At 37.5% G+C, this 8,244-nt stretch overlaps 1 pseudogene; it reads right to left on the bottom strand.

Annotated features, from left to right (window-relative positions):
- Nucleotides 1-6,994: 6,994 nt before the first annotated feature.
- On the bottom strand, nucleotides 6,995-7,935 carry LOC131276655 (olfactory receptor 2G3-like; annotated as a pseudogene).
- Between the last annotated feature and the right edge of the window lie 309 nt (nucleotides 7,936-8,244).

The following is an 8,244-nucleotide window of genomic DNA, read 5'->3' as shown; positions in this document are numbered from 1 at the left end:
GCATTTCTATACACCAATAATGAGCAATCTGAGGAGGAAATCAAGGAAAAATATCATTTACAACAGTAAATTCAAAAATGAAATACCCAGGTATACATTTAAGGATGTAACAGACTTATACACAGAAAACTGCACAATACTGTTAAAGGAAATCAAAGAAGATTTAATAAATGGAAGAACATTCCCTGTTCATGGATGGGAAGATTAAATATCATCAAGAGTGTCTATCTACACAAAATGATCTACATATTTAATGCAATCCCAGGAAAAATCAACAGAGCATTTTTAATGAACTGGAAAAACTATGAAATTTATTTGGAAAAGAAAGGGGCCCTGAATAGCCACAGACATATTGAAAAATAAAATGAAATTGGAAGAATCGCACTACCTGACTTGAAAACATACTACAAAGCTATAGTGGCCAAAGCAGCATGGTATTGACACAGGGGTAGACATATTGACCAATGGAACTGAACTGAGAATTCTGATATAGATCCTCACATACTCAGTCATCTGATATTAAACAAGGCCACCAAATCCACTCAACTTGGAGAGACAGTCTCTTCACAATTGGTGCTTGGAGAAATGGATATCCACATGCGAAAGAATGAGAGAGGAATAGCATCTTGCATCTTATTAAAAAGTCAACTCAAGATGAATCAAAGATCTAAATATAAGAGCCAATGCCATAAAGTCCTTGGAAGACAGTGTAGAGGAGCATGTACAGGACCTTGTAAGTGGAAATGGCTTTGTGAATTTCAAACCCAAAGCACAAGCTGTGAAAGAAAAAATAGATAAATGGGACTTCTTCAAAATTAAAACCTTTTGCACCTAAAAGGATTTTATCCAGAAAGTGAAAAGACAGCCTATCCAAGGGAGAAAAAAATTGGTATCCATACATCTCAAAGGAACCTAATATCCAGCATATATAAAGAAATCATATATCTCAAAAATAAAAAAGACAAACAATGCATTTAAAAATTGGGTAAGAGATTTGAACAGATGCTTCTCCAAAGAAGAAATACAAATGCATAAATAGAAAATGAAAATAGGCTCAACATCACTAGCTATTAGGGAAATGCAAATCAAAACTACAGTGAGAAACAATCTTATACTCATTAGACTGGTGACTATTCAAAAAACAGAAGCCTACAAATGTGGAGAGGATGTGGAGGAATGGGAACCCTCATCCCCTGCTGGTAGGAATGTAGAAGGATCCTGCTATTGTGGAGGACAGTTTGGTGGTTCCTCATAAAACTAACTTGCCATATGACCCAGCAATTCCACTGCTGGGTATATACCCAGAAGAACTGAAAACAAGGACTTGAACTGATATGTGCACACCAGTGTTCACAGAGGCATTATTCACTATTGCCTAAAGTTGGAATCATCCCAAATGCCCATCAACAGATGTATAAATAAAATGTGGTATATACATTCAATGGAACACTACTCAGCTATAAAAAGGAATACAGTACAAACACATGGGATAACATGAATGAATCTTGAGGACCTTATGTTGAGTGAAGCAAGCCATACATTGAAGGACAAATACTACATGACCTCTCTGATATGAATTAAGCAAACCAAGCTGTCTCAGACAGCTAGAGATTGGAAGACAGACTTATAGAAAATAGGGGAAGGGGGAGAGGAAGTTTGTGTGCTGATGCCTGCATAGGCGAAATGTATGGTAAAGTGGAAGTAAGCAGTTGTGAAGTGAAGAATTAAGACGTGGGCATAGGGATACTACTGGGTTGGGTTTTGTGGACTTGAGAGGGGCTAGGGTTGAGAGGATAGGTCAGATTGTCCATGGAATTGGTGGGACAGTTTGGGCAGAGCAGATGAACATGGAAGATTCTCAGGTATGTGGTTGAAACTATAATGTTGAGATAAGTCTTTAGAAAATATTATAAGGAGGGGTTGCTGTGAGGTGTTTGACGGGGGTCATCTGGCACAGGATGCACTGGGGGCAGGTTTCTATGGAGTGAGTGAGTGCTCATTTTGTCATAGTGTGTTATATCAGTGGGTGGAGACCCATACAATGAGTGGGAAGATGTACTCCCATCCTGGGGAGGTCTGATGTTCTCAAACAGAGGGGAGGGTGTCTCTTGAGAGCATGGGTGGCTCCCAATGGGAGAGGACAAACTAGTGTGTCAACCCCTCAGTATTGTTGCAAGTATCTATGAATCTTGTCCTTCAAGCATTGAAACTTGGTTGTCACTGTGATCCCCGAGTGGAGGGGAGAGAAGAACAGAATAGATGGAAGAGGGTGTAACTTGGGGGCAGTGGAAGTGTTCCACCATATCATGCAATGATGGATACAGGCTATGTTAAATTTCACCAAAAATTTATACAAGTATATAGTCTAAAATAAACCATAATGTAAATCGTAATGGAACCATGGTTAGTAGCTATATTTCAATATCTGTACATCAGTCGTAGCAAATGTAATATCCACATGTAAAAAGATCATTGGTGGTGAAGACCAGAAGGGTTTCATGTTGGGTATACATGAGTACCTTGTATTCTATATGTGACTTTACTGTGACTTAAAACTTTTTTGAAGACATAAAAATTTTTTCAAAAAAACATGAAGACACTGAGGAAGAAATGAAAGATTGCCTTGCCACTGTACATACAGGGCAACACCTATGTACAGTGATGAAATGCAAAATGTCAAAAAAGTTTTATTATATTTTTAATTTTTAATATTCCAATTTCTTTTTTACTTTATTTTAGATTTTCTAAATTATTTTGTATTATATTTCTAACCTTTAAACCTATGATTACTATTTCATTTTCCTACTAATTGAATTTGGCAATATATTAGGCTTCATTTTTGAACTTTTGGATCACAGAGGGGTTCAACTATGGCAGGGGAGGAGCACTGGTGTGGGGTGTCATTGATGGGGGATGCATGGGTGGAAGGAAGTTCTCCAGTGTATGCATATAGGGTATGTTGATATGTTCAGATGTTCTTTGGATATTGTCATAGTGGTTAGAGTTACACATGACAACTGAGGGGGTGCTGAGTTCCCATCCTGGGGAGTTCTGCCACATTCCCCAATGGAGAAGCAACAATCCCCCAAGTGCAAGGGCAAAGAAGAGTGAAGAAGGATTTTCCAATGATGTGCCCTTGATACTGATGACTATGCTTATGAGCCTGTGTGCTTGAAATTTCAACTATGCCTAGAGCTGCAGGATTTCTAAGAGTTACCTCCTGCAAACCTCCAGGTTGCTCAAATGTGGCCACTCTCTAAGCCAAACTCAGCATGTAAATGCATCCTCCCCCAACGTGGGACATGACTCATAGGGATGAGCCTTCCTGTGCCAAGGATTACCTACCAAGCACCAGCTGGTGATACAACTAGAAAAAGACCTTGAATAAAAGGGGGAAATGGTAAAGACAAATGAGTTTATATGGCTAAGAGACTTCAAAATGAGTCAGGATGTCATCAGAGGGGTCATGCTTACAAACATCTCAGCAAGACTCCAGAGACAGTCAAAGTAGATAAAACCCCAGATAGTGGTGCTCCTGAGGGCTACAGAGATACACAGGTCCTTACAGTCATGGCAGATGGCTCTGGAGTTCAGTGCCTTGCCAGTGGGCCCTACTTGGGAATTTGTGCTCCTGAGTGTGATGTATTTGAACTCAGACATGACTTCTCTACACGTGGTTCTTCTGTCACATTTACTGAACCTGTGGCTGGTACTGGGATTGGTTTATGTTCAGGAGACTTGAATCTTTGGATTGTCCATGTGCTGGCTGGGCCCTGAGCCTCAGCGGAGTTGCAAAACCTACTCTCCAGTTCGTTGCACTTCCCCAGGTCAACTAACAGGGAAGTGAGAATTGTCAACCACCACACCAGGGAACCTAGAGAGTCTACAAGTTCAAGCAGGAGAATTGTATCCATCAGCCATGTAAGAAACAAATGCCCTCTCGATTTAGAGGTGGAGTGGGCATTGCTATCCCAGGGTCTGCAGGACTGAGGAGTAAAGTATGGATTAGAGTGGACTTACTGGTTTTCTACTATAGAATTATTGTGACCCTAACAATGGAAGAATTTGTATCACTGAAGTAGAGACAGTGGCCGCTGGAGTTGCTGGGAACAGGGAGAGGAAAGAAGAGGTGTGATATGGAGGAATTTTCAGGACTTGAAATTGTACTGAGTGATATTGCATGGACAGATGCAGGACATTTTATATCCTTCCATAACCCACCGAATGTACAGGGGGAGAGTGTAAACTACAATGTAAACTATAATCCATGCAGTGTAGCAGTGCTCCAAAATGTATTCATCAAATGTTCCATACTAATGAAAGAGGCTGTTGATGTGAGAGGAGTGGGGGTAGAGAGTGGGATATAAGGGAACCTCTTATATTTTTTAATGTAACATTTTGTGTGATCTATGTATCATAAATAAGACTATAAAAGTAAATTAAACAAAATATTCGGAAGCATGACATCATTCCTTCATCATGGTTTCTCTGATTTGCTTAATGAAGAACAGTTTAAGGTAATTACCCTGTATTCTTTTTTATTACTAAACTAGAAAATTATCACCTAAATTTATATATTTTTGGAAATGGAAGTAATTTCAATGACTACTTTCCAGAGAGTTCTGATTATTTCTAGGTCAAAGCCTGGGATTATGGAGAGATATCCCAGTGAAGTCTTTTGTTTGCAGTCTAATGCATTAAAATTTCAAACTCATATTCTTGAAGTCTCAGTATTCCATTAGAAGATCTTAGACAATTACTTTCATTGCAGTCATTCATGTTCTGTGTTGTGCCAAAAATGTATCTGTTTAGATGCTATATTTATAGAACAATCAAATATTACTTCAAAATTTTAACCCATTTAATGAAAAGTATTATCAACAATATGGCAGTTTTATTTTCATCATAGTAAGGAAATTATTTGTACCACAATTTGATCTTCTGAATAAAAACTTGTATCTTCACCAAAATCTTGTGAATTTACATCTCTGGGGTAATATATCTACCTGATATTAAATTAAATATCTAATGAGATTTCACTGAATTATGACACCTGAGTGCATAGACATGGACAGAAAGAAACCTCAGTGCTTTCAAGCAATTCCTTGAATGCATTGTTTATAATTTCACATGAGTCCTCTAAAAATAAAAATTCTATGATTCTGATTTAATGTAATTTATTAGATTCACTATATACTTTATTTCTGATACAGATTAGTGAATTATAGTTGAGAAAGTCCAAAATCTCTGTTCATTAGTCAGAATGAAATAAAGCATTAAGGTTCAAATCTTTTCAGTTTATATCTAATCTTACTTCCTTGCAATACAAAACTTGTATGACTTGTAATCTTTTACTTCTAATCTCAAGGCAACTATTCTTATCTTTACTATGTTACATACAGCATCATCTCTAACATCAGCAACAAATAACACAAAATAATATGTAACATGACATTTCCATGGAAAGAAAATCCAAGTTAGTTGAGTATGTCTCTTATTAATGCCATATGTATCCCTGCTGTTGACTTTTTACTCTGTGCATCATTGCTTTTGAATAATGTAAACATGAATTATCTTGCATCAACCAATTGTGTAACTAATGTTCTTCTGTATTATAAGCTATTGACAATGTGAAAAAGCTCAACCCTGTCTTTTGCTAAAGCAAGTTATGAGTTGCTTGTACTTATTTCTTTCAAAGTTGATTTTATCTGCTTTATATTCATGGTGTGATGATGTTCTCATTTTTGCTATAACAATGTATTATTCCCCCTTCTAACAATAAAATCAATACATTTCAACCTAAAACATGTTATACACATTAGTTCATGCCTATACTGATAACAGAAAAGCCTTAATTTATGAAGTTACTGCTTTTTTGTAAATTACACAAAAACACAGAAAAAGTTTCAAATAACTCATCACAATCTTTTAAAAGTGATGACACACTAGAAACAAAGACTAAATTCTCAGTCCAATAATATTTGTCTTTATTTATTTATTTAATATTTCTGAGTGCACCATGATCTTTTCCAACTATACTATCACCCAGATACACACAGAATTCTTACTGCAGCCAACACAGGTTAACACTGTATCTATGAAGTGGGGTCTGTACATTCACTTGCAAAAAATAAAATAAATCACAAGCCAGCTCATCTCATCTGTAGTATATTATTGATTTGCTGAGATGATTTTTATATATTTGGCTGAAACAAATAACATTTCTTTATTATCCTTAAACAATATTCATTATTAAGAACATAGTGTCATTTTTAAATTGCATTTACTTTTATACACCTAACATATTAAACGACAGAATAAAATTATTTCATTCTTTTCACTTTTAAAATGCTTGTATTTTCCAAACACTGGTAGTGACTGCAGACCAAATGATCGGATACATTCACTAAGTTATGTAAAATAACATGTTTGTTATATTTTGTTTCTCTTACTCCTTCTTGGAAGGAATTCTTAATGATAAATGGGTTAAGGGAAATAATAGTTAATATGATATCCTGCTGGTTAATAAATCTGAACTATGAGCAGATATTTTTCTACTGTAGTTAAGGTAACATATAGAAATTTCTTCTTCTGCAGCATGAAGCTTTAATGGGAGATTTTTCAAGTAAACATGTTTGTTTGGCAGAAAACTGAAAAAAATTTTGAAGCACTCAATGAAATTAAAGAAAAACAAAAACATTACCTAGGCAAACAGTTGGCAACTATTTGACTTTTTTAACCATTGGAAAATAAGTGGCAGAAATAAAAGTTTGCTGGCAAGTATCATAACATAACCATGGTCTCTTTTCTGTGTCTCGAACACTGACTTAAATAAGCCTATATACAATTTACCTATTTACAGATAAGAGGGGGAAAGCCCTTATGAGATAAAATAAGGGAGCACTAATTCAATTGCTGTAAAATTAAGAACTATGAATTTGTCTAAATAAAAGTTGGATAAAAACCACATGACTTGTAACCCCTTCCATGTGTATCACATCCAGAGGGAACACAGTTTTCCTGAAAGAAGTTTCTTCAGAGCCTCCTTCACATCCCTGTTCCTTAGAATACAGATGATAGGATTTAAGGTGAGAGTCACCGTGGTGTAGAAAAGGGAGATAAATTTGCCTTGGTTCTGGCTATAACTGCCACTTGGCTGGAGATACATATAGATGATGGTGCCATAAAAAATGGTCATCACAATGAGGTGGGAGGAGCAGGTGCTGCAGGCTTTATATCTTGCCTCCACTGTTTTGACCCTCAGAACAGCTTGGGTTATGAAGCCATAGGAGATAAGGATGAGTGCTGGAAGGATTAGGAGGAACAGGGCACTAATGACAAAAAGCACCAATTCATTAATGGTGGTGTTCACACAGCCAATTTAAGGAGAGCTGATACTTCCCAAAGATATTATCCAACCTGTGGTTGCCATAGAGGCAACTGCAAGATGAAGGTAGCATGGATTAAAGAATTGGCCAGAACACTTTTCCAGGAGATAGATGCCAGCTGCTGGCATAGCCACATGTTCATGAAGACTATATAGGGTAAGTGTTTGCAGACAGCAACAAAGCGATCAAAGGCCATCACAGCCAAAAGGATGCACTCTGTAGAGCCCAGGGCTAGAGAGGTGTAGAGCTGGACCACACAACCTCCATAAGTGATGGTCTTCTCTGGTCCTCCCTGCTTAACTAGGGTTTTAGGGGCATGGCTAATGGTGAAGCAGAGGTCCAGGAAGGAGAGGTTTCTTAGGAAAAAGTACATGGGGGTGTGGATAAGAGGATCCAGGTGTGAGATGATGATGATGATGAAGTTTCCCTCAAGTGTCAGGAGAGAGAAGAAAAGGATAACTACAGAGAGCACAGCCTCTAGGTGAGGGCGGTCTGAGAAGCCCAGGAGGATGAAACCCACCGGGGAGCTATCATTGGCCCTTCCCATACCTCTAGGGGGAACATCAACTGCTAAGAGAAAATTAAGAAGTTTGGAACAGTTTACCTGAGAATCAGAAAATGTAAGAACGGAGAGATCATGGCGACCTATTTGTCTAAACTACTCATTTTGCCCTTGCTGTGGTCCATATACCATCAAGTCTAATGCCTCTTCTTAGAAAATCATGAATAATTTCAATTCCAGTGTTTTCTGGGAACTCATTATTAAAGCCTGTTAAAGTGAGGTAGTGCTAAGTTCCTAGCCAGGGGAGCTCTATCTCAGTCCCTAAAGGAACAGCAACATTTCCCAAGTCCAATG

The sequence above is a fragment of the Dasypus novemcinctus genome, chromosome 30 (assembly GCF_030445035.2).
Source record: "Dasypus novemcinctus isolate mDasNov1 chromosome 30, mDasNov1.1.hap2, whole genome shotgun sequence".
In the NCBI taxonomy this organism is placed as follows: domain Eukaryota; kingdom Metazoa; phylum Chordata; class Mammalia; order Cingulata; family Dasypodidae; genus Dasypus; species Dasypus novemcinctus.
This window is presented reverse-complemented; position numbering and strand designations above follow the sequence as displayed.